The sequence below is a fragment of the Salvelinus fontinalis genome, chromosome 20 (assembly GCF_029448725.1).
Source record: "Salvelinus fontinalis isolate EN_2023a chromosome 20, ASM2944872v1, whole genome shotgun sequence".
Classification (NCBI taxonomy): Eukaryota; Metazoa; Chordata; class Actinopteri; order Salmoniformes; family Salmonidae; genus Salvelinus; species Salvelinus fontinalis.
In genome coordinates, this window is record NC_074684.1 from 25,850,769 (window position 1) to 25,877,820 (window position 27,052).

The 27,052-nt window shown below is 44.6% G+C and overlaps 1 long non-coding RNA gene across 2 annotated transcripts; it reads left to right on the top strand.

Moving 5' to 3' along the window:
* Positions 1–2,971: 2,971 nt before the first annotated feature.
* LOC129817580 (uncharacterized) lies at positions 2,972–26,460 on the top strand. 2 transcript variants are annotated; one of them, XR_008753716.1, is made up of 6 exons: positions 2,972–4,418; positions 6,521–6,626; positions 6,745–6,853; positions 6,997–7,056; positions 10,457–10,532; positions 23,408–26,460. It is a non-coding gene; the product is annotated as an uncharacterized LOC129817580 (long non-coding RNA). The 2 variants fall into 2 exon arrangements; XR_008753717.1 differs by lacking the exon at positions 23,408–26,460 and adding an exon at positions 12,073–15,223.
* Positions 26,461–27,052: the final 592 nt, after the last annotated feature.

The following is a 27,052-nucleotide window of genomic DNA, read 5'->3' on the forward strand; positions in this document are numbered from 1 at the left end:
GACATAAAAACTATGATATAACACATTTGGCATGATGTAGTAACCAAAAAAGGGTTAAACAAATCAAAATATATTTTAAATTTGAGATTCTTCAAAGTAGCCACCCTTTGCCTTAATGACAGCTTTGCACACTCTTGGCAGTCTCTCAACCAGCTTCATGAGGTAGTCACCTGGAATGCATTTCAATTTACAGGTGTGCGTTGTAAAAGGTTAATTTGTGGAATTTATTTCCTTGTCAATGCCTTTGAGCCAATCAGTTGTGTTGTGACAAGTTAGGTGTGGTATACAGAAGATAGCCCTATTTGGTAAAAGACCAAGTCCATATTATGGCAAGGACAGCTCAAATAAGCAAAGCGAAATAACAGTCCATCATTACTTTAAGACAGAAGGTCAGTCAATCCGGAAACTTTCAAGAACTTCTAAAGTTTCTTCAAGTGCAGTCGCAAAAACCATCAAGCGCTATGATGAAACTGTCTCTCATTAGCACAGCCACAGGAAAGAAATACCCAGAGTTACCTCTACTGCAGAGGATAAGTTAATTAAAAATAACTGCACCTCAGATTGCAGCCCAAATAAATGCTTCACAGAGTTCAAGTAATAGATACATCTCAACATCAACTGTTCAAAGGAATCAGGCCTTTATGGTTGAATTACTGCAAAGAAACCACTACTAAAGGACATCAATAATAAGAAGAGACTTGTTGGGCCAGGAAACACTAGCAATGGACATTAGACCGGTAGAAATCTGTCCTTTGGTCTAATGAGTCCAAATTAGAGATTTTTGGTTCCAACTGCCGTGTCTTTGTGAGACTCAGAATAGGTGAACGAATGATCTCTGCATGTGTAGTTCCCACCGTGAAGCATGGAGGAGGAGATGGGATGTTGTGGGGGTGCTTTGCTGGTGACACTGTCAGTGATTTATTTAGAATTCAAGGCACATTTAACCAGTATGGCTACCACATTTTTCTGCAGCAATACGTCATCCCATCTGGGTTGCGCTTAGTGGGACAATCATTTGTTTTTCAATAGGACAATGACCCAAAACACACCTCCAGGCTGTGTAAGGGCTATTTGACCAAGAAGGAGAGTGATGGAGTGCTGCATCAGATTACCTGGCCTCCACAATCACCAAACCTCAACCCAATTTAGATGGTTTGGGATGAGTTGGACCGAAGAGTGAATGAAAAGCAGCCAACAAGTGCTCAGCATATGTGGAAACTCCTTCAAGACTGTTGGAAAGGCATTCAGGGTGAAGCTTGTTGAGGGTGCAAAGTTGTCATCAAGGCAAAGGGAGGCTACTTTGAAGAATCTCAAATATATAAAATATATTTTTGCTTTGTTTAACACATTTTTGGTTACTACATGATTCCATATGCGTTATTTCATAGTTTTGATGTATTCCCTATTATTCTACAATGTAGAAAATAAAGAAAAACCCTTGAATGAGTAGGCGTGTCCAAACTTTTTACTGGTACTGTATATAGATAGCCAAGTTATCGTTATTCACTGTGCACGTATTCCTTCTGTTATCATTTGTCTATTATTTCGAAACGTTTCTCTCTACATTGTTAGGAAGGGCCCATAAGTAAGCATTTCACTGTTAAGTCTACACGTGACAAATAAAATAGGGTTTTGATTAGATTTTTATTAAAACGCTTCCATCTAACTGTTTTGTTTTAAGTGCGCTAAGAACTAATGTAGCAACATTTGACAGTAGCTGTTTGTGTCATATTTGGTTGCGGTTGTTCAATTTGATGATTAAAAAAATATCCTACCACACTAGTAAGCAGAAGATACAGCAAGGACAATGAATTCCATCACAGGTTTTCTCTGAAATTACCAAGGAATAGAGAACATAATACTAACGATGATTTATGGTAAAAAGTGAAGTCTACTCAAGTGCAGTTCGGTTATACAAACTACAAAGTCAGAGCATTCGTCCCATGACCATTCATTGTAAAGCATTTGGTCATGTTTCAAGTGTTTGCAGAAGGGAGAAGGTGAGATGTCCAAGTTGTGGAAAAAATCATATGTGTTATAAGTGAGGAAAATGTGACATGTTGCAATTGTGGTGGGAACCATAAAGCTACATCTTTCGATTGCTCGACAAGGGTGAAAGAGAATGAGGTGCCAAAGTCAGGGCTGTCCAGAGCATTTCATATGCAGATGCTGTTAAAAGGGTTGAGGGTTTTGAATGGTGCTCCTGAAGAGTCCATGGTGGTGAATAGGCCTTCACTGTAGGCTGCAGGGGTTGCCTTTCACCAGCAGGATCCTGGCATTTTAAAGGTTAAGGTGGACTTTGTGACATTTATAGCTATGGTGATTAATGGCACTGCCAAGGTTGAGAGAAGGTCCAGGAAGATAGATATAATTGAAAATGCGGCGGAGCAGCTCCTGGGACTGAAAGATTTCTCGGCGGGGGAGTTACATGGAATATTGTCACAAGCTGTACCACCCTCTCAGGTTCTAGAGCCTGATAAGGGATATTTGAAAGAAGGAAGAAGTTGTTGTTTTGGTAATGTCAATGTATTATTTTTATTTAGGTGGATTAAGTTAGTTTCCCTATCACATATGTATATATTTTTTTAAAACCTTGTTTCGTTTTTCAATCGGTCCAGTTGGTGGCGGCAATACACCTTTTTGGGTTGTAGTCCGCCATAAAATCCACAGAAGGATAATTTTAGGGTTAGTCTACCACCTAGTGGTTATTTTAAGTGACTGCAATTAATGGCAAAATAGTACGGTATAGCGTACGACACATGTGGCGTGTGGGATACCACGTTCACCATATGAATGGTGTGATTGGTAAGATGTTTCCACCTTTTAATGGGGTGATTGGTGGCTAATCGAGTGGGTATACACTAGGAGAAATGTGGAGAATGATTTTAGTTCATTCATGGTCATTGTATTGGGTTTTTGAGAACTGTGAGGATTACCTTGATATTTGGACATTGAACAATCGTAAGTAAACACCTACATTTGGATACATTTTCTCAATTTCTGGCTCAGACCGAAAGGGCTAGGTTAGACCCTACATCTAACAAAATCAAGGCCCCCAAAAAAATCGCGCACGAGAGCCCGTGGTGAAGGGTGATATCCCAGGGAATGTCACATCGAAGTTCAACTGATTTGCTTGGCTAACGTTACATCCTCGGTTTGTGAAATTACAGTTGCCACTCTTGGACAAAATTTCACACACTAGTCTTCCCCCTCGATTGCGGAATCGTCCTATAAGAGGACAACCTGTAGCAAGTGAGAGGCGAAAGCGTGTTATGTTTTACTATATTAGATCACTCCAATATATTGCTATCACTCCATGGCGGAGGGATACATCCGAGGATTTACAGATTACCTCCCGTGTACACCTGTGTCTCGACTGGGGTCCGCCCCTATAGATAGACCCCATGGCCGCGACACATTCCCTTTCATTTTCTCGGCGGACGTCCGTATGGTTTGAGGTACAAACTTTCTGAAGTTCGCTTGGTAAATTACTGGTAACTGTAATATCTTGCGTGGAAGTATACTCACTGGCTGTTTGCAGCCTGGAGCAGCTGGCCCTCTTGAGTGCTCCACTCGCTGCGCGCGGTTGATCTGTATCTTCCGCTCGTGGTTTGTTGTGCTTGTGTTTTGTTAGCGTTATACTACGACTCCGTGTACATTAATATATTGGGGGCCCTGCTGCCACAAACTGTAATTGACCTTACACAACTTGCCGACTGGCTTGTTCTATGTGTGTTTTGTGAATTGCTTTAACATGTTGCTCCCGGGTTCTCTGATAATTATCTTGCAGGGTTTTTTCTTGTTCTTTCCCCTGCAGTGTGTGAGTATCGTAGAAAACTACATTGAGACATTAACTTTTAGGTTCCTTAAAGGGCACTACTCCATATGGTGCTGTTTTTACTGCTTGGATATTAAACCGGTAGGTAATATTGCAATTGGCGTAAAACAAATAAATCAAATCCATTACCTGGTTGATGTTTTTTTTTTTTTGTCTGCCATTTTTTTTGCAGAGATACTGGGTAATTTATCCCTCACCGGGTTCCTATTCCTCCAAGTGGGTCACGACATGCCTCTCCCAGGGCGTTGGACCCTGCTCTGTGGCCTTGTTGGCTTGACTGAGCTTATGGCTTCCCTTTGTGACAGGTGTGGCGGTGTCAACCGTCACCGCCATAGGGATGTGCCTGGGAGACCCAGGTGCTCGGGGCTCCAGAGAAGAGGAAAGCCCCGGCAGGACCTCTGAAACATTCTCCAGGTCTCAAAGGGCAAAGTGGGAGGAGGGTGTGGAGTCCCCCTGGGTGTTGTCCACAATGCCGACCCCAACCCCCCCCCCCCCCCCCGGAAGAAAACCCTGCGGCTGGAGATCTCCTCACTCCTGAAGAAAAGTGACTTCCGCGGGATCGATACATCAGAACCACTAGGTAGGTTCTACTAGACTTATTTTATGATTACAAAAAGAAACAGTGGGTTTCGACCGATTCTGGACCTCTGCAACCTCAATGGGTACTTGAGGGTACTGAGGTTCCACATGCTGTCCCCAGCCTCGTGTAGCAGGCCATGTCCAGGGACCAGTGGTTTGTTCTGCTGGAGCTGATGGATGCGTACCTCCATGTTTCTGTTCACCCAGCTCATTGGCAGTACCTCTGATTCACTTTCGAAGGGATGGATTATGAATTATGGTTCTTCAATTCGGCCTCTCCTTGGCACCCGCGTGGACGCTGTCCTGGCACCTCTCACGTCCCAAGGATTGTTGATACCTGGACGATTGGCTGATTTGTGCCTCGATTAGGACGCAGGTATGGAACTGGACTCAGTCCTCATGAGAGCACGCCTGCCCACCGGAAGGTTTCAGGCGATCCATCTTGCCTCGACCACTTTCGGCAGGGTGGTATCCGCCCTGGGCTTGCTGACGGCGGCCTTGTTTCCGATTTCCCCTGGGCCTGCTCCATCTCTTGTGTCTTCAATGGTGGTTCAACTCCCACCAGTTGCACCCGAAGCGCCACGGTTACCGCCAGCTGCAGGTGACCGCACAGGGCCTCGGCATTGTTGAGGTGGCGCTGTCGCTCCTTTCTCAGGTGGGGTGGAGATGCTGAACATGTGCCGCTGTGACCAGCTTGTGCTGCTCTGTGCTGACCGGGGGGGGGGGGGGTGACCTAGGGTAGGTTGGCCAGCGGCTGTTGGCTACCCCTTTGTAGCGGCAGGCACATCAATACATTAGAGCTCTGAGCTGTACTGCTGGCCCTGTGGTCTTTCCTTCCACATCTGAAAGGAAGACATGTCCTGGTGAAAAAGAACAACACCACAGTGGTGGCTTACATCAACCATCAGGGTGGACTGAGGTCCCACCGCCTCAATCTTATAGCACAGGAGGTTCTTCTCTGGGCTCAGGGCTGTCTAGCGTCTTTACGAGCTGGTCACGTACCTGAAATCCTGAGTGTGGCAGCGGATATGCTCTCCGCCACCTTGGGACTGGAGCCTACATCCCCAGGTGGTGCAGCACCTGTGGGACAAGTTCGGGAGGGCACAAGTGGACCTGTTTGCCTCCCTGGACAATGCACACAGGCTGGGGGAACTCTGTGGCATCTGAGGCTGCACCGCTTAAGTCTGTGGGCTTGGCCACTACTCTTTCCACTGTAGTGAACGCAAGTGTGGGTGTCGTGGTTTATTAACTGTCACCTGTAACATTAAATTATTTTTAGGGACATGTTATGTATGTTTTCATATTCTCTCTCTGTGACACACGCACACACATGTTCACACACAGGCTAGAAACAGAAATAAGTGTGATTTAAATCGTTTTTTTTACTCTTAGGTGTGCAGAGAAGTGACACCATTCCTCACACACTACCAGACTGATAAGTCCATCGTGCCATTTCTCTCTACAGACTTGTTCAAGCTGCTTAAGAGCTTGTTGAGCAAATTCATTTAGCAAGACCTCATGAAAGAAGCAAAGACCCCTCAAACTTCTTGATGTCGAGGTGAGCCAGTCATCCAATCACATCAACTCCTCACAGGTCGACTTGGGTTTTGTTACTTGAAGAATTGTGAGAGACTTGTCCGCAGGGAAGAAAATTGGACAAACATTGATGGACATCAACATTGCTTGCAAGAAGTGTATTCTCACAACTGTTAACAAACTCATTGAGAAATCTCCATTGAAGTACGTTCTGGTCTCCCATCTTTCTTTCTTGGATCCAAGGGAAATGGTAGGCACAAATGGAAAGATGCTGTGTACAGCAAAATTGAAGACCCTGACCTACCTTTTAAATGGTCTTTTGTTTTTGTAGTTAGGATTAGCTAACCAGATTACATGAAATGTCACTTTCCATCTGTTTTAGATTAGTGAAAAGGAATCCTGCTTTAAAAATTCCTAGTATGATCCTTATACGTTTTATCTTATGTAGCTAAGTTGGTTAATAACCATGTCATAATGTATGGACAAACAGGACAGTGAGTGTAGATGCGTGAGTGGTATTCTTTTCATGGTGTCTGTGACCACTCTACCTTTTCATTGTCTCACCAGGTAAATTCCTGACAATAAACTGTTGGGCCCCAAGTATGATGCCAATGTGCCAGAAGATAACAGGTTTCATCCAAGCATGCTCTCCCAATATGTAAAGCGTATCAAGGTATGTCTTCCATGATGTTGACATGTGTTTACTAGTCTTTTGTCTCTCTTTGGGAAATAAAAATCAGTGCTCTATTCACCACAGTAGTCTGTCAACATGTGTTTTGTGTATTCTCTAGGTTAAGATGGGTTTGCTTGTTGATCTAACAAACACTACCGGCTTCTACAGTATGACCGCAACGTAATCGAGAACGAGGGTGTTAAATATGTGAAGCTTCAGTGCAAAGGGTACGTATGAGTGACCTGTTTCAAACTCGAGATTAATTCTCCATGTTTACAAATACAAATGCCACTAGTTGAAAATAATATAATTTGTTAATTGATGTGATGTGTTTGTTCCTTGTTTAACTATGGAGAGTGTCCTTCAACAGAGACTACTGAGATGTTCATCAGACTGTGAGCACTTCATGGAGAAGACTACCACTGAATTGGTAGGTAAGGAATGCAATGCATGCAAGTTTTTTTTTTTTTACTGGAGCTGTATATTTCCTTATCTTTGTTCTTGTCTGGTGAATTGTTCATACATGTTGTGGATACATTTTGTTTAGTTTTGATAGCAGTCAAGGGGTAAAATACAGTCACATTTGAACTTGGAGGTATATTCAACATTCTCTTTGGGGTGTTGTATTGTAGCATATTTTCCTGACAACTCAGTGGGTGTGGCGTTTGGCCAGAGCGATGTGGATGGTTAGCCATGTCTCTCAATGGAAACCGTTTACAGTTTTTGAACTAAACTGGAGCAAACTGAACAAATCAGGTAGCGACCTACCTGAATTTGTTCAATAGAAACTCGTTTTTGTTGAAAAACCTATTCCGTTTGGAGTAAACGGTTTCTGTTACATGGTTTTGCAACAGAATCAGTGTAATGAATACACCCCAGGCAAGTAGCAAACAGTAACTACAAAATAGATTATCAAAGTAAGATGAGGTACAGGTTTGTCCACTAGGGGGAGCAAGAATATAATTAAACCGTTCTAATCTTTTTAGTTCCAACCAGACACCCTCCCTTCCTAATATTCCATCAGCTATTTCTGATAAGATGCATTTTGTTTGTAAATACTATAAAACGGGTTTGCTAAATATTAAGTCAAAGTAATCGCATCGCAACATAGGCTTTCTTGTAGAATTATAACCAAGTGTGTTGGTTGGTGGTCTGCTCATAATATAAAACACATATCTGACTGAAATTGGTACTAATCAGATGCCAGGATATTAATAAACAAATTGGATGGGAATCTGAAATGTGTAGCGGCTTTTGCAGGTGCCATGTTTAGTATAGCTCACCATATGTGTGTATGCAATCACTTTGTAGCTCAGCATGTGACCTGTCTGAGTATACCTCAGAAGCCCAGGGTTTGGAAAGGCCTAACTGGACCCCTGCTGCTTAGAGGCTTGAAGGCAGATAAACCAATTTCAAAACATTGCAGTCATGAATGATAAATGCATAACCTCTCCTGTTGTGCTTTTTTGTATGTCCTTGAGCATCTAGTGGGAGATGTTAAAGTGTGCAGAGGGAAATTAATATTTCTCAGGTTGGAATATATGAATGTCATTATAAAGATGTCCTCCTGTTGGCCACCCGTTGTTCTTTATCTGTTGTCTCTCTGGTATTAATGCAGATGTTGAAATTAGACAGCGGGGCCCTGTGAATGTAACCCTCCTACAATCCCCCCCATCATCATTACTGGAGATGTCATCTCCATCTGTGCTGCCAGACAGACATCTTGTCCTGTCTGACGGACAGGGTGTTACAGCAGTCAAGTTGAGGTCAATCAGTGGAAACGTGCACCCAATGGAGATTACCATGCATTGACTATTCAGACTATCAGAGGGGGTGAGAAATATTCTTATCCTGATTACTACGATAAGTCCAGATTGACTTTCTATGACCTTACTTTCAGAGATTTTGTCAGATCTCATAGTGGCTGGTCTACCCAGTGAGTTCTCATTTCATACCACTCTCCAATTATTCCTATCTAAAGTTACCAATGACCAACTGCATCATGGCCGAGGGAGATGCTTCAGACTGACGAGGCATGGAGTCTAAAATCCAAAGAGAATTTCTCCCCAAACCACCCCTGAATGCTGATAGAGGCTCTGCCATGAACATTTTTGGAGTGAAGATATAGTTTGCCCCATTATCCTTCCCTGCCTTGAAGATCAAAGCAAACATGAACCGATTCCCTGTGTGCCCTGGCATTTTCTTTCCTCTCCCCTAGCGATAGATTGCGTCTGCCGTCCGTATCAATTAAGCAACTCGGTGTAGGAGTGCTAGTCTAGGATCAGGCTCTCCGTGTCCATTTATGATAATCAAAAAAGCAAAACTGTTCTTAAATCATCACTCCTACTCTGAGATGCTTTAAGAATCCATCCCCGGAGTATGTAGCATAACCTCCAGTTGTCTGATGAACTGGTTTTTAACATGAGGCTCCCACCTAGAAGTACCAGCACACAGTTAAGCTGGGTGTACACTACACTAATTTGGCCCGACTTAACTGTCCAGTACAAGTTTGAGATGGGAGACAATCCCCATGTCGTTGCTTACTCGGCGTGCATCCGTTTTAATGTTACGCCTCAATCACTCCGACAGCTTCACTGACAAAATGGTACGCAGCATCATCTGGATATGTGTGCAAATAAAGTTTCTGCTGCCATTTCTGTAAAGACGTCTATGCATACAGTTTGATGCATACGTTCGATAAATCCATCATATGCACCACACAGAACGCACTGCGTCTGCAACGCAATGCTGCAAGGCAAACGCAGCTTTCCATTAAATGAATGTACTTTTGGTGTACCAAAATGCAATGATGCTATCTGTGTAATCGAGGCGTTAGCGTCAGACTCAATCTGAGTGCTACCGATCCCATCATTGAGCAGTTCCAGACATCCCAATATTTTCAAATATGTTTGATTTTATTGACACAATATCTGCAATACTCTTGTAGTGTGAGATGTGCAACTTCAAGTTGAGAGTGGTGATCAGCAATAGCCAATGAGAGCTCGTCAAAGAAGCCAGTGATATTAAGTTGTTTTGCATCACCCAGAATGTGTAGACTCGAGCAGGAGGCATGACTACTACTAGTATGCGTTTGTACATGCCTTTTAACCAAAGTGTCAAATCGTTACAGCTTTGAAGTTCACAGGCAATGTTATTCAATTCAAAATGTTGGCTAGAACATTTCAACTCAATGGCAAGCATGAATGTCTGACTGAAAACATTTGAAGCTGCTTTGAACCACAGCTCGTTCTAGCTACGTTAACAGTCTAATCACATTGTTTTTGCGAGACAGAGTGGTGGAATGGAGATTCCTCATGACCAAGTGAAGAATGGTGTAGTTTGTGACACCTCGCCTGTGCCAGATCGTTTAGTGTGGCACCACTACGTTGGCAAGACAAACTACAGGAAAGACAGTCGTTTAATGTGAGAGGCTCAGCGAGGTTAAGATTTTGAAAGTCGTGTAGTGAACACCCGGCATAAGGGCTCTCTCAGGAGGATTCAGTGGGCGTTATGCGTAGCCAGGCCACCACCACCTCCTCTCTTCACAGATAGGACTATTGATTTTGCAAGAGAGAGATGGTTGGAAAATGACAGGGTTATTGGACTGTCTCATTTGCGTTTCATGGAATATCACATGTATTTATTAAGCCCTTTTTTACATCAGCAGATATCACAAAGTGCTTGTACAGAAAGTCAGCCTAAAACAGCAAGCAATGCAGATGTAGAAGCGCAATTGCAAGTACACACACACACACAATTGTAGTAGTAGGGACAGATGGGCACTTTGCTTGATTGACTTAAGCAGTGTCTCTCTTTTTGTTCTCCCACAGGTGTCCACTGCACGCACGGCTTCAATCGGACATGCTTTCTGATCTGTGCATACCTGGTGGAGAAGATGGATTGGAGGTAAGGCCTAGCCATCCCAATCAAGCAGCACCACAGGGAACTGTGTTTGTTACGCTCTGTCTGGCTGTCCGCCAGCTAGCCAAATCACTTAATGGATTCCAATATTGACCACACAACCAACACAATTCCCAGAGTGGTTTGTTTTGTGTCACTCCTCTGTGTTCAGGATGTACTTCTCTTGTCCCCTGAGGGGGTGTAGCCATGTTGCAGTGGAAGCAGACTTATGACGTCAGCATACTTCAGCTGGCGCCTAGCTGAACTCGGCTATCCGACTTGAACGAAAGTCTCTTAAAAGACTTTGCTTGCATAACGAGATAAAAAGGGAATAGTACTGTTTGTCCATCTTGTGAAGTCGTAGCCAGTATAAACTTCTTCACAATACTACGTATTAACATAGGAAATCTGTCATTAATTTATTTTTTTCAGGGGAGATCTTAATCAAGCAATTCTACATCGAAGATGTTTGGATTAGTATTTTTCAATTAACATTTTTTGCATGAAAACGAGTCTCTCGTTGAATGACTATAAAGACTTCGTTGAAGGGTCCCTACTATTGGCCAATCACCGATGAAGGGGCGTAGAATTCGGTTTATGCACAAACTCTTTTGGCTGGGAAGCATGCGGACTCCTTTAGCCTTGTAGTTTATTGGATTGGGTTCTATTTCAACTATGCCTGCCCAAACCATGTGATATGCCCCAATACAAAACCATTCCCTTCATTGACAACTCTGCAATTATGGCCTCTGGGTTATTTTTTTTGTGATTTTAAAGTTTTTATTATTTTAGGCCAGAACAGAAAATGGCAAACCAATATACATTATACACATGGATTTATGTTAAGTCATGTGGGCCAAATTGTAGCCAGTGATTTGGGTTTCTTGATCTGAAAACAAGGCTCCCTAAATTTTATTAGCATATCAAATGCGCGACGCGGCCTGGCAGCATTCTGGATCATTGCTATCATTCTGCGAAGCATACAAAGCCCTCCCTTGCCCTCCTTTCGGCAAATCTGACCACGACTCCATTTTGTTGCTCCCAATTAAAACAGGAAACGCCCGTGCTCAGGTCTGTTCAACGCTGGTCCGACCAATCGGATTCCACGCTTCAAGAATGCTTCAATCACGTGAACTGGGATATGTTCCGGATAGCCTCAGACAACAACATTGATGTATACGCTGATTCGGTGAGCGAGTTTATTAGCAAGTGGATCGGTGATGTTGTACCCACGGTGACTATTACAACCTTCCCCAACCAGAAACCGTGGATTGATGGCAAAACTGAAAGTGCAAACCACTGCTTTTAATCAGGGCAAGATGACCGGAAACATGACCAAATACAAACTGTAGCTATTTCTTCTGCAAGGCGATCAAACAAGCTAAGCGTCAGTATAGAGACAGAGACGTAACTCAACGGCTCAGACACAAGACGTATGTGGCAGGGCCTGCAGTCAATCACGGATTACAAAATGAAAACCAGCCCCGTCGTGGACACCGACGTTTTGCTCCCAGACAAAGTAAACAACTTCTTTGCTTGCTTTCAGGACAATACAGTGCCACTGACACGGCCCGCTACCAGAACCTGCGGGCTTTCCTTCACCGCGGCCAACGTGAGTAAAACATTTCAACGTGTTAACCCTCGCAAGGCTGCCAGCCCAGACGGCATCCCTAGCCGCATCCTCAGAGCATGCACAGACCAGCTGGCTGGTGTGTTTATGGACAATCAATCTCTATCCCAGTCTGCTGTTCCCACATGCTTCAAGAGGGCCACCATTGTTCCTGTTCCCAAGAAAGCTAAGGTAACTGAGCTAAACGACTATCGCCCCGTAGCACTCACTTCCGTCATCAAGAAGTGCTTTGAGACTAGTTACTGATCATATCACCTCCACACTACCTGACACCCTAGACCCACTCCAATTTGCTTACTGCCCCAATAGGTCCACAGACGACGCAATCACACTGCCCTAACCCACCTGGACAAGAGGAATACCTATGTGAGAATGCTGTTCATCGATTACAGCTCAGCATTTAACACCATAGTACCCTCCAAACTCGTCATCAAGCTTGAGACCCTGGTTCTCGACCCCGCCCTGTGCAACTGGGTCCTGGACTTTCTGACAGGCCGCCCCCAGGTGGTGAGGGTAGGAAACATCTCCACCCCGCTGATCCTCAACACTGGGGCCCCACAAGGGTGTGTCCTCATCCCTCTCCTGTACTCTCTGTTCACCCATGACTGCTTGGCCGTGCACGCCTCCAACTCAATCATCAAGTTTGCGGACGACACTACAGTGGGAGGCTTGATTACCAACAACGACGAGACAGCCTACAGGGAGGAGGTGAGGGCCCTCGGAGTGTGGTGTCAGGAAAGTAACCTCGCACTCAACGTCAACAAAACAAAGGAGATGATGGACTTCAGGAAACAGCAGAGGGAGCACCCCCCTAGCCACATCGACGGGACAGTTGTGGAGAAGGTGGGAAGTTAAGTTCCTCGGCGTACACATCACAGACAAACTGAAATGGTCCACCCACACAGACAGCGTAGTGAAGAAGGCGCAACAGTGCCTCTTGAACCTCAAGAGGGTGAAGAAATTTGGCTTGTCACCGAAAACACTCAAACTTCCGTGCACCTTTCATCCAAGCTACTCAATACTGCCCCTGCAGCCATAAGAAGTTAATTAAACCTATGTAAAATATGTTTTGTTTTTTGAATTTTAATGAGTATTTCTGTATTTGAATTTGGCGCCCAGCAGTTTCACTGGCTGTTGAAGAGGTGGGACGCTAACGTCTCACGTACCCATTACAGATGCACAATCGAGAGCATCCTGTCGGGCTGTATCAATTCCTGTTACGGCAACTGCTCCGTCCACAACCGTAAGGCTCTCCAGAGGGTAGTGAGGTCAGCACTTAGTTGACCGGGGCAGCTCTAACAGGGCAAACATTTGACGACCTGACTTGTTGGAAAGGTGGCATCCTATGACGGTGCCACTTTAAGTCACTGAGATCTTAAGGCCATTCTACTGCCAATGTTTGTCTATGGAGATCGCATGGTCGTGTGCTCTATTTTATCCACCTTTCAGCAACGGGTGTGGCTGAAATAGCCAAAACCACTAATTTGAAGGGGTGCCAACATACTTTTGTGTGTGTATATATCTTTGTTCCATTTTGAGTAGATTGGTAATGTTAGTTTGAGTAAGAATATATAGAATTTGGAGACTATGCCCTTACTTACCCTTGCTGTCGTTATTTTGTGAATAGGATGAGATTCTAGATTTGAACCTCAGGGTTCCATAAGCATGTACAGCAGAACAAAGCTGCAAATAAAAGAAAAATGAAGAACCAGGCAGACTGTATAGCTTTTTCAAGTCTTGGAACGCATGTAAGCTACAACTGTCCACAATGCCAGAGAGAGTATGATTTCCCTTCTCACTCCAAGCTGGAAAATATATTGTCTGGCCACCCAAGAGGAGAATAGAACTTCCGCACTCAACAACCCGGTCGCATTCCGCTTCGCTCCACAGGTAGTATCACATTTTCATTTCACTACAGTACAACGGTTTGATTTGTTTGATCGTAGCTAGCTACATAGCTAGCTACATAGCCGTCTTTGTATCAAAGATAATTGTGTAGTCTAGAGCGATTTTCTAGGTTAGCTAGCCAGCTATTGTCGTTCTTTTAACGCAACGTAACGTAATCAACACTGCTAGCTAGCCAGCTAGCCACCGACTAGCAGCACTGTAGCAGCACTGTAGAAACTATTACACTCAACGGAACGACTTGATCAGTGTAGTGTCAACAACGCAGCCACTGCCAACTAGCCTACTTCAGCAGTACTGTATCATTTTAATCATTTTAGTCAATAAGATTCTTGCTACGTAAGCTTAACTTTCTGAACATTCGAGACGTGTAGTCCACTTGTCATTCCAATCTCCTTTGCATTAGCGTAGCCTCTCCTGTAGCCTGTCAACTATGTGTCTGTCTATCCCTGTTCTCTCCTCTCTGCACAGACCATACAAACGCTTCACACCGCGTGGCCGCGGCCACCCTAATCTGGTGGTCCCAGCGCGCACGACCCACGTGGAGTTCCAGGTCTCCGGTAGCCTCTGGAACTGCCGATCTGCGGCCAACAAGGCAGAGTTCATCTCAGCCTATGCCTCCCTCCAGTCCCTCGACTTCTTGGCACTGACGGAAACATGGATCACCACAGATAACACTGCTACTCCTACTGCTCTCTCTTCGTCCGCCCACGTGTTCTCGCACACCCCGAGAGCAGCTGGTCAGCAGGGTGGTGGCACCGGGATCCTCATCTCTCCCAAGTGGTCATTCTCTCTTTCTCCCCTTACCCATCTGTCTATCGCCTCCTTTGAATTCCATGCTGTCACAGTTACCAGCCCTTTCAAGCTTAACATCCTTATCATTTATCGCCCTCCAGGTTCCCTCGGAGAGTTCATCAATGAGCTTGATGCCGTGATAAGCTCCTTTCCTGAGGACGGCTCACCTCTCACAGTTCTGGGCGACTTTAACCTCCCCACGTCTACCTTTGACTCATTCCTCTCTGCCTCCTTCTTTCCACTCCTCTCCTCTTTTGACCTCACCCTCTCACCTTCCCCCCCTACTCACAAGGCAGGCAATACGCTTGACCTCATCTTTACTAGATGCTGTTCTTCCACTAACCACATTGCAACTCCCCTCCAAGTCTCCGACCACTACCTTGTATCCTTTTCCCTCTCGCTCTCATCCAACACTTCCCACACTGCCCCTACTCGGATGGTATCGCGCCGTCCCAACCTTCGCTCTCTCTCCCCCGCTACTCTCTCCTCTTCCATCCTATCATCTCTCCCCTCTGCTCAAACCTTCTCCAACCTATCTCCTGATTCTGCCTCCTCAACCCTCCTCTCCTCCCTTTCTGCATCCTTTGACTCTCTATGTCCCCTATCCTCCAGGCCGGCTCGGTCCTCCCCTCCCGCTCCGTGGCTCGACGACTCATTGCGAGCTCACAGAACAGGGCTCCGGGCAGCCGAGCGGAAATGGAGGAAAACTCGCCTCCCTGCGGACCTGGCATCCTTTCACTCCCTCCTCTCTACATTTTCCTCTTCTGTCTCTGCTGCTAAAGCCACTTTCTACCACTCTAAATTCCAAGCATCTGCCTCTAACCCTAGGAAGCTCTTTGCCACCTCCTCCCTCCTGAATCCTCCTCCCCCCCCCCCCCCTCCTCCCTCTCTGCAGATGACTTCGTCAACCATTTTGAAAAGAAGGTCGACGACATCCGATCCTCGTTTGCTAAGTCAAACGACATCGCTGGTTCTGCTCACACTGCCCTACCCTGTGCTCTGACCTCTTTCTCCCCTCTCTCTCCAGATGAAATCTCGCGTCTTGTGACGGCCGGCCGCCCGCTTGACCCTATCCCCTCCTCTCTTCTCCAGACCATTTCCCGGAGACCTTCTCCCTTACCTCACCTCGCTCATCAACTCATCCCTGACCACTGGCTACGTCCCTTCCGTCTTCAAGAGAGCGAGAGTTGCACCCCTTCTGAAAACCTACACTCGATCCCTCCGATGTCAACAACTACAGACCAGTATCCCTTCTTTCTTTTCTCTCCAAAACTCTTGAACGTGCCGTCCTTGGCCAGCTCGCCTGCTATCTCTCTCAGAATGACCTTCTTGATCCAAATCGGTCAGGTTTCAAGACTAGTCATTCAACTGAGACTGCTCTTCTCTGTATCACGGAGGCGCTCCGCACTGCTAAAGCTAACTCTCTCTCCTCTGCTCTCATCCTTCTAGACCTATCGGCTGCCTTCGACACTGTGAACCATCAGATCCTCCTCTCCACCCTCTCCGAGTTGGGCATCTCCGGCGCGGCCCACGCTTGGATTGCGTCCTACCTGACAGGTCGCTCCTACCAGGTGGCGTGGCGAGAATCTGTCTCCTCACCACGCGCTCTCACCACTGGTGTCCCCCAGGGCTCTGTTCTAGGCCCTCTCCTATTCTCGCTATACACCAAGTCACTTGGCTCTGTCATAACCTCACATGGTCTCTCCTATCATTGCTATGCAGACGACACACAATTAATCTTCTCCACAATTAGGTCCTAATCCAGGCACTTGTCATCTCCCGTCTGGAATACACCAACTCGCTGTTGGCTGGGCTCCCTGCCTGTGCCATTAAACCCCTACAACTCATCCAGAACGCCGCAGCCCGTCTGGTGTTCAACCTTCCCAAGTTCTCTCACGTCACCCCGCTCCTCCGCTCTCTCCACTGGCTTCCAGTTGAAGCTCGCATCCGCTACAAGACCATGGTGCTTGCCTACGGAGCTGTGAGGGGAACGGCACCTCAGTACCTCCAGGCTCTGATCAGGCCCTACACCCAAACAAGGGCACTGCGTTCATCCACCTCTGGCCTGCTCGCCTCCCTACCACTGAGGAAGTACAGTTCCCGCTCAGCCCAGTCAAAACTGTTCGCTGCTCTGGCCCCCCAATGGTGGAACAAACTCCCTCACGACGCCAGGACAGCGGAGTCAATCACCACCTTCCGGAGACACCTGAAACCCCACCTCTTTAAGGAATACCTAGGATAGGATAAAGTAATCCTTCTGACCCCCCCCCCCCCCCCCCCCCCTTAAAAGATTTAGATGCACTGTTGTAAAGTGGCTGTTCCACTGGATGTCATAAGGTGAATGCACCAATTTGTAAGTCGCTCTGGATAAGAGCGTCTGCTAAATGACTTAAATGTAATGTAAATGTGAGATGATTGATGTATTTGCAATGGTTCCCCATTGAACGCCATATTGTATTGTTTGCCTGATGATGGGGCCAGAGGTGAGTTTGGCTCTTTTGATAGAGATGTTTGAATATGCCAGTTCTTGGAGCCTGTATGGCTTTGCTAATTTTTCTTTCAGGGGGCTCCAGGTCACTGGGGTATTGGGGTTCAACCACACACGTAGTGGTCTTAACATAAAGGCCCAAAAATGTAATTTAATATTGTGGCAGTTTTTGGCCTCCAGAACACTGCTGTCTCTTTTTAAAGTGGACAGTTTGATCCATATTAATTTGGAGATCAAAGTATGCAGTTTCTTCCAATATCCCATTGGTGGTGAAACGGGAATCATAGAGCTGTAAAAGTTTCTGTGGAAGTATGTTCATCTTAACCTCTCTTGGATACGTGAGATGTTAGGGTCCCACCTCTTCAACAGCCAGTGAAACTGCTGGGCGCCAAATTCAAATACAGAAATACTCATTAAAATTCAAAAAACAAAACATATTTTACATAGGTTTAATTAAAGATGAACTTCTTGTGAATCCAACCACGGTGTCAGATTTTTAAAATGCTTTACAGCGAAAGCATACCTTACAATTATTTGAGAACATAGCCCAGCAGACAAATCATTACAAACAGTAACCAGCCAAGTAGAACAGTTACACAAGTCAGAAATAGAGAGAAAATGAATCCCTTACCTTTGATCTTCATATGGTTTCACTCAGCAGACAATAATTTACTCAATAAATGTTCCTTTTGTTTGATGGTCTCTTTATATCCAAAAACCTCCTGTTTGTTTGAGTTTTCTTCAGTAATCCACAGGCTCAAACGCTGTCAAAACAGGCAGACAAAAAAATCCAAATTGTATCTGTAAAGTTCATAGAAACATGTTAAACGATGTTTATATCCAATCCTCAGGTTGTTTTTAGCCTAAATAATCGATAATATCTCAACCGGACAATAACGTCAATTTAAAAGGTAAACAAGAAAGGCACTCTCTCGGTCTCGCGCATGAAAAAGCTCTGTGACACTTTAGGGTCCACTCATTCAGACTGCTCCTACTTCCTAATTTTTCAGAATACAAGCCTGAAACAATTTCTAAAGACTGTTGACATCTAGTGGAAGGCATATAAACTGCAATTTGAGTCCTAAGTCAATGGATACTGTAATGGCATTGAAAACTACAAAACCACAAAAATAAATTACTTCCTGAAAGGATTTTTCTCAGGTTTTCGCCTGCCAAATCAGTTCTGTTATACTCAGACACTATTTTAACAGTTTTGGAATCTTTGGAGTTTCTATCCAAATCTACCAGTTATATGCATATCATATCTTCTGGGCCGGAGAAGCAGGCAGTTTAATTTGGGCATGCATTTCATCCAAAATTCCAAATGCTGCCCCCTACCCTAGAGAAGTTAACGATGGAAATACATGTCTGAAAAGAGTTATAATTTTTGCATTGAGACTATCTTTGCAGGTCTTACTATTTGTTTATAAACACTATTGAAATTGGTAGTGGTGGTGATATGTTGTCAATACTTAGGTATTTGAAATTGGGATTACTATTGGGATGTTGGGACAGAGTATTCCTCATTCAGCTGAATTGGTGCCAATTTTGACTAATACATTTTGTAACCTGAGATTGAATATACATTTTTAAAGTTTTAGGGAATGAAGAAAGTCTTCAACATATAATAAAATATAATCTGCATGAAGGGCTCTGTTCTATATGTGTTATGTCATAAGGAGGGATGCTGTCTATCAATGAAGTCACGCTTATGGAAAGACGGAGCTTGTGGTGAAGAGCCGACTCCAGAGGTGCTGAATAATTTACTGCAGCGGAGCAGAAAGGCAGCGGATGAATGTGTGTTTGGGCAGAGAGAGACTGGATTTAGAAATGTTTAGCAGAATCTGTGAATTCCCTTGGGCTTAGAGTTGGAGGTATAGACAGGATGAGGATGGACCTCAATTCCCTTCCACCCCCCATTTCCTCTGGTTTAATAATCCCACAGCACTCAGACAGATTCTGAGATGTGCATAACTTCTGGTTCTGGATGACAATATCACATGTGGTTCATCTTTCCTTTCTCACACTGTCAGAAACAGTTGTTGAATGATTTGACAGGGTTGTCCATTGGTCAAAGATGATTGATGAGCTGAGATGGTGTAGTCCACTGATGGATATCAATTAACTCCTGTCTCTAGAGGGATCTCCTGTTAGGCCAGAGGGCCTGACTGATGTTGTGATTCTGTGTGTTTCCTTCATCTTGATGTGGGTCAGTATTGAGGCGGCGGTGGCTGGGTTCGCCCAGGCCCGCGCACCTAGGATCTGCAAAGGCGACACCTCAAGGAGCTCTTCCGTCATTGTGGACGTGCCTGCCCCCCCTCCCCCAACGTGATTGGTCAGTAGTCGTCTCAGTTGGGGACCCTCTGGGTCAGCGCCGGGAAAACGGAGGAAGGAGAGAGAAAGTGTTGAGACTGCCTGAGAAGTAAAAGGACTGGGGAAATGGGCTGTAGCCAAGGAGAGATGCGGTGTCTGCACAATTAATCAAATTCACATGAAAATTTCAATATTGACATGTGCAATAATATCCATATCACAGAAGCATGCAATATTTTGAACCGCCCCTCAGCTGCGTGTAACATCTGTTTTTAGTATAATCTGTTTGTCATCTCGCTCTTTTGTAGCTGCTTCCCACACACAAAGTCCCTGTCACTCTAGCAGCGCACTTCCTACTCATGGTTAGATTCACTCTAAAGGCATCCGCATGCTTCAGTTCGGCTTGCGGCTCGCACACTCCCTTAAAAGACATTCACTTGAAAAACAAGATGCCGTATTCAGTATACACTTCCTCAAAATAGTCAGAATTAATCTAAGATAACTCAAGAAATCCGTCATTAATTTTGACATTTTTGCAGAGATCTTTATTACATCTAAGATGTTTGATGCAGTATTTCTCAATGAAAAAATGTGCATTAAAATGAGTTGTCTCATTGAATGACAACAGACTTGATTGAAGAATCCCTATTGTTGACCAATCACCGATGAAGGGGCGTAGACTTCGACTTGCCTCTAGGAAACAATTGGTGTTCCTGAACAGCCGGGGGAAAAAAACACTCACCGAAATCCAAAATTAACAAAAATGTCACAAAGTCGTCATAATAAACTCAATAAAAAAATAAACGTCTTTTCGCTGTCAACTGCGTTTTATTTTCAGCAGACTTAACATGTATACATATCAGATTCAACAACTGAGACAAACTGAACAAGTTCCAACGACGTGATGAACAGAAATTGAATGTGTCCCTGAACAAAGGGGGGGAGGTCAAAAGTAACAGTCAGTATCTGGTGTGGCCACCAGCTGCATTAAGTACTGCAGTGGATCTCCTCATGGACTGCACCAGATTTTCCAGTTCTTGCTGTGAGATGTTTGTTACCCTATTCTTCCACTAAGGCACCTGCAAGTTCGTGGACATTTCTGAGGGTCGGGGTGGCCCTAGCCCTCACCTGCCGATCCAACAGGTCCCAGACATGCTCAATGGGATAGAGATCCGGGCTCTTCGCTGGCCATGGCAGAACACTGACATTCCTGTCTTGCAGGAAATCACGCAGCGAACGAGCAGTATGGTTGATGCCATTGTCATGCTGGAGGGTCATGTCAGGATGAGCCAGCAGGTAGGGTACCACATGAGAGAGGAGGTTGTCTTCCCTGTAACGCACAGCGTTGAGATTGCCTGCAATGATAACAAGCTCAGTTCAATGATGCTGTGACACACCGCCCCAGCCCATGACGGACTCTCCCGCTCCAGAGAACAGGCCTCGGTGTAACACTCATTCCTTCGGCGATAAACGCATATCCGACCATCACCCCTGGTGAGACAAAACTGTGACTCGTCAGTGAAGAGCACTTTTTGCCAGTTCTGTCTGGTTCAGCGACGGTGAGCTTGTGCCCATAGGCGACGTTATTGCCGGTGATGTCTGGTGAGGACCTACCTTACAACAGGCTTACAAGCCCATGCTGAGCATGCCTGAGGCACATTCACGCAGATGAGGGACCCTGGGCTTCTTTCTTTTGGTGTTTTTCAGTCAGTAGAAAGGCCTCTTTAGTGTCCTAAGTTTTCATAACTGACCTTAATTGCCTACCGTCTGTAAGCTGTTATTGTCTTAACGACGTTCCACAGGTGGGATGTTCATTAACTGTTTATGGTTCATTGAACAAGCAGTGTTTAAACCTTTTACAATGAAGATCTTTGAAGTTATTTGGATTTTTACAAATTATCTTTGAAAGACATGGTCCTGTAAAAGGGACGTTTCTTTGTTGACCGACTTCTGCTTAAAATGTTGCTTTGCAAATTTGCTTAAATCACCAGAAAGGAGAGATATTTGATAAGAAATCATGGGCCTTTGATCTAGCTTCTCAAACTGCGTCACAAATAGTTCACTAAATGGAGTGCAATCTTGGACCGGAGCACATACGGCTCTGGTCGGAAGTAGTGCACTATATAGGGTGCCATTTGGGACGTAGCTTCAGTCTCAAGCCCACTGATAGCACAACACCATGGAATGATGGCATTAGATAACATGTTTCCTGATTTTTAGGGTTAGGGTTTGTGGGGGGATTTTCATTTTTTTTTGCAGTTTATCTAGCAAAACCTACCCCAAATGTAATTTCTGGGTCGTTTACCAAGCAGTCGGGAGGGGGCATTTTTAGTAGGAGGCTGTGAATGCCCCCACCAACTCAGTGGCCTTGTGGTGGGTTGTGAGTTCGATCCCTGGCAGAGTCGCACCAAAGAATGTAAAAATGGGACTCTGTGTCTCTGCTTGACACTCAGCATTAGGAGATAGATTAGCAGTAAGGACCTGCGATAGACTAGAGTCCAGAAGGTGTACTTGTACATCAAGCTGAATCACGCTACAGAAATGTTCTTATGAGCCGCTCCGGCTCGTGCAGGGCTACTTACTGTGAATGCCCCCTAAAGTCCCAATCTGTTGTGTCATGTTCTCACTCACACCTGTTAACTGCCACATAGACAGAAGTTGGACTTTTCTATAAAAGCTGAGGACCAACTCTGTTTGTTGGGCATTTAACTCTGAACTATTTGAGTGATTGTTGATTGCTCTATTTTTGCAAATCTTATAATAAAGTTGTTTGAAGAATCTACAGTCTCTCTTTTTAAAATGTCCATGACAGCTGACAGAGCTTGAGGATCTGCAGAGAGAAATAGGAGAAACTCCCCAAATACTGGTGTGCCAAGCTTGTAGCGTCATACCCAAGAAGACCCCAGGCTATAATCGCTGCCAAAGGTGCTTCAACAAAGTACTGAGTAAATGGGCAGAATTCTTTTGTAAATGTGATATTTCACTTATTTTTTTATAAATTGCAAAAATGTCTTAACCTGTTTTTGCTTTGTCATTATGGGGTTTTGTGGGAACATTGAACATTTTTTAAATACATTTTAGAATAAGGCTGTAACACAAAAATGTGTTAAAAGTGAAGGGATCTGAATACGTTCCGAATGCACTGTATACCTTCTGGTAGCACTGTGTGTGTGACCCACTCTTATACAGGTTGGCATTTATTGTCATGAGTCTTGCCCTGGAGGCAGCGCTGTCACTAGCTGGCACAGCCACAAAGTCATACGATCTTTAAACCTAACCTTAACCACAAGGCTAACCCTAATGCCTAACCTTAAATGAAGACCAAAAAGCAAATGTTTTTTGTTTTCATGATTTTTTGACGATATAGCCAATTTTAACTTTGCAGCTGGCCCATCTAGCAGAAATCACCACGTTCTGCCTCCAGGGCAAGATCCATGACAATAAATGTCTTAATGAATTTGTATATTTCAGAGAGTTGTGCTGTTAAGATTAGGCTTGCACATTTTGGGGAATATTCAGAGGTGGAAACTTTCCATGGGAATTAACGGAAATATATGCAAATTTAATACAATGTAAATGTAGATTTTTTTTTTGTTGCATTGGATATGCTTACCATATCATATGGAGACAGAAACAAACTTTACTGAATGATCCCCAATGAGCCATCGCATCTCCCAAAAATGTTTTCAACATACATCTATCTGTAAAATGATAGTCCAGAAACTAAAGCTTTGTTTGTCTTCCTCTCAGGCTTCCATGTCTTCTCCCTGGACCTTCTCAATGTCCACCTCTTGAACATCAGACTCTGAGGCCTCATCTTCACTGTCACTTTCCAACCTTGTTGAGGATGGCTCGTTGTCATGCTCAAAAAGCCTCGCATTTGCCCGGATGGCCACCAATTTTTCATCCCTAGTATTGGTCAGCCTGTTGCGTGCTTTGGTGTGTGTGTGTTCCCAAACAAGGACCAGTTGCGCTCTGAGGCGGCTGATGTTGGCGGGATATGGAGGATGATGGAGGCAACAGGGGAAAGAGCCTCAGATCCACAAAGTCCCTGATGAGATATGTTGGCACGACTGCCATATTGCATCTCCATCCCAAAGCCCTTGCTTGGAAGTGTACTTCGTCAGACTGCCAAGAACCTTGCCCTCATCCAGGCCAAGGTGGCAAGACACGGTAGTGATGGCACCATAGGCCTTGTTGATCTCTGCACCAGACAGGATGCTCTTGCCAGCATACTGCACTTAGGGACCAACATGTACGCTGTGGTGTGTATGGGCTTCAGGCAGAAGTCTTCACGATTTTTGATGTATTTCAGAACTGCAGTTTCCTCTGCTTGGAGCAACAATGAAGTGGGCAGGACAGTACGGATTTCTTCTCTAACATATGCAAGCAAGGTCTGAACATCAGAAAGTATTGTCTCCCTCAATCCGTGCAATGGCTACTGCTATAGGTTTCACGCTGCTTACCACTCTCTCCCAAATTACATCATCCAGGAGGATCCTCTTGATGGGGCTATCCATATCAGCAGACTGATGTGGCCATTTCTTGGAGTACTCCTTCCCCTCCAAGAGACTGTCAAACATGATGACAACACCACTCCAATGGGTGTTGCTGGGCAGCTTCAATGTGGTGCTCTTATTCTTCTCACTGCTTGGTGAAGTAGATTGCTATAACTTGATGACTCTTCACATACCTAATAATTTCCTTGGCTCTCTTGTAGAGTGTATCCATTGTTTCAGTGCAATGATCAGGAGCAGATTCTATGCATGAGGAGCACAGCCAGTCGGTGTGACGTTTTGGGTAGGATTCCTCCACTTTAGACCAAGCAGCCTTCATTTTCGCAGCATTGTCTGTCACCAGTGCAAATAACTTCTGTGGTCCAAGGTCATTGACTGCCTTCAGCTCATCTGAAATTTTGAAACCGGTGTGTCTGTTGTCCCTTGTGTCTGCTCTTGTAGAATACTGGTTGAGGGGTGGAGATGATGTAGTTAATTATTCCTTGCCCACGAACATTCGACCACCCATCAGAAATGATTGCAAGTCTGCTTTCTCTATGATTTGCTTGACCTTAATTTGAACTCTGTTGAACTCCTCATCCAGAAAATGAGTAGATAAAGCATGTTTGGTTGGAGGGGTGTATGCTGGGCGAAGAACATTCAGAACTCTCTTCCAATACACATTGCCTGTGAGCATCAGAGGTGAACCAGTTGCATACACCGCTCGAGCACGACATTCATCAGCATCTCTGACTACGTTCCTTCATTGAGTCAAAAAGACTTCTGATTTCAGGCATCCATAAGCTGTTGCTATCGATAAGGTGTCTGATTCATCATGTTCACCTCGAATAGAAGTAGAGGGACTTTTGTCAAAGGTTGCTTGTTATGAGTGCTGAGGGAACTTTATGCACTTGGCCAGATGATTCTGCATCTTTATTGCATTCTTCATATATGATTTGGCACAGTATTTGCAAATGTACACAGCTTTTCCATCTACATTAGCTGCAGTGAAATGTCTCCACACATCAGATAGTGCCCGTGGCATTTTCCTGTATGAATTAGTAAAAAAAAAAAAAATACAATTCCATGTACAGATATAGTTAAGCAGTTAGATTTAAACAACTCCTTTGTGAGATATGTTTCAAAATGAAATGTGTATGGAAACAGGTGAATTAACACTGTTAGCAGGCTCAAACCCACATGGTAGAAAAAACTAACTAGCAGAAATTGCTAACAAGTTTATCATTTATTATATCGCTATTTCTGACTTTCGTGGCGCACCTGCCTGGTTGAAATATGTTTTTCATGATTTTGTATGCGGGGCGCTTTCCTCAGATAATCGCATGGTGTGCTTTTGCCGTAAAGCCTTTTTGAAATCTGACACAGTGGCTGGATTAACAAGAAGTTAAGCTTTATTTTTTATGTATTACACTTGTGATTTTATGAAAGTTAAATATTTATAATTCTGTAGTTTGAATTTTGCGCTCTGCAATTTCACCGGATGTTGGCCAGGTGGAACGCTACCGTCCCACCTGCCAATAAGAAGTTAAAGGCCTGATTGATGGAGTGCTGCAGAGGATGCTTGTCCTTCTGGAAGGTTCTCCCATCTCCACAAAGGAACTCTGCTCTGTCAGTGACCAATGGGTTCTTGGTCACCTCCCTGACCAAGGTCCTTCTCCCCCGATTGCTCAGTTTGGCAGGGTGGCCAGCTCAAGGAATAGTTTGTGGTTCCAAACTTCTTCCATGTAAGGATGATGGCTACCACTGTGTTCTTGGGGACCTTCAATGCTGCAGAATTGTTTTTAGTACCCTTCTCCTCGGAGCTCTACGGACAATTTCTTTGAACCTCATGGCTTGGTTTTTGCTCTGACATGCTCTGTCAACTGTGGGACCTTATATAGACAGGTGTGTGCCTTTCCAAATGATGTCCAATCAATTGAATTTACCACTGGTGGACTCCAATCAAATTGTAGAAACATCTCAAGGATGATCAATGGAAACAGGATGCACCTGAGCTCAATTTCGAATCTCATAGCAAAGTGTCTGAATACTTATGGAAATGTTTTTTTTTTTTTAAATGTATACATTTGCAAAAAATGATGGTGTATTGTGTGTAGATTGAGGTTTTTATTTATTTAATGCATTTTAGGATGTCTGTCTGTAATGTAACAAAATGTGAAAAGTCAAGGGGTCTAAATTTCCCGACTGCGCTGTATAGTCTTGCATGATGTCTACTTTGAAGCTAATTCACATTTTTAAATCTGAGACTGAAGAGCTGAATATATTGATTAAAGTCCGCTTGTCCTAGAGAGATTCAAAACATGTTGCCGTGGTAAGCCTACACGAAACACAGCCCTTATTTGAAGTGTTTCTATAATTCCCTATGGGAAAAATGAATAGAACCGTTTCCCTGTTTTGACCGCTAGGTTTTACAGGTATTATGACACCTCCACTGTGGGGCTCTATACAGCTGTGCTTCACCTGAAGTCTGGAACGTGAACTAAAGCGTTCAGTGGATTTAGCTGTTTTCTATCTCTAAGGGCAGCTAGGCTCCTTGTCTCCCTGGTATTTAGCTTCCATTCCTCACTGAGAATAGGCAGGCATGTTGGGGTGAGCAGCACATGCCTCTATGGCAATATCTGACTGCGCACAGCCCTGGCTTCATTTCTAGTTCATCTTCCAGGCCTATTAGTCAGGACTGTTAGTATTCAGCTAACATTGATCCCCTACACTGCCCCCCTGGCTTTGAATCGTTTTCGATTAGCCCTGCGCACTTGAATGGCAGCGCTGCTCGGGTTGTGTGGAGATTGATGGCTGCAGTTGCAGAGTGTCAGGCCCGAGGCAGCTAGAAGGGTAGCCATGGGCTGTGGTCATCTCCCACGTCATCCTCACCCATTTA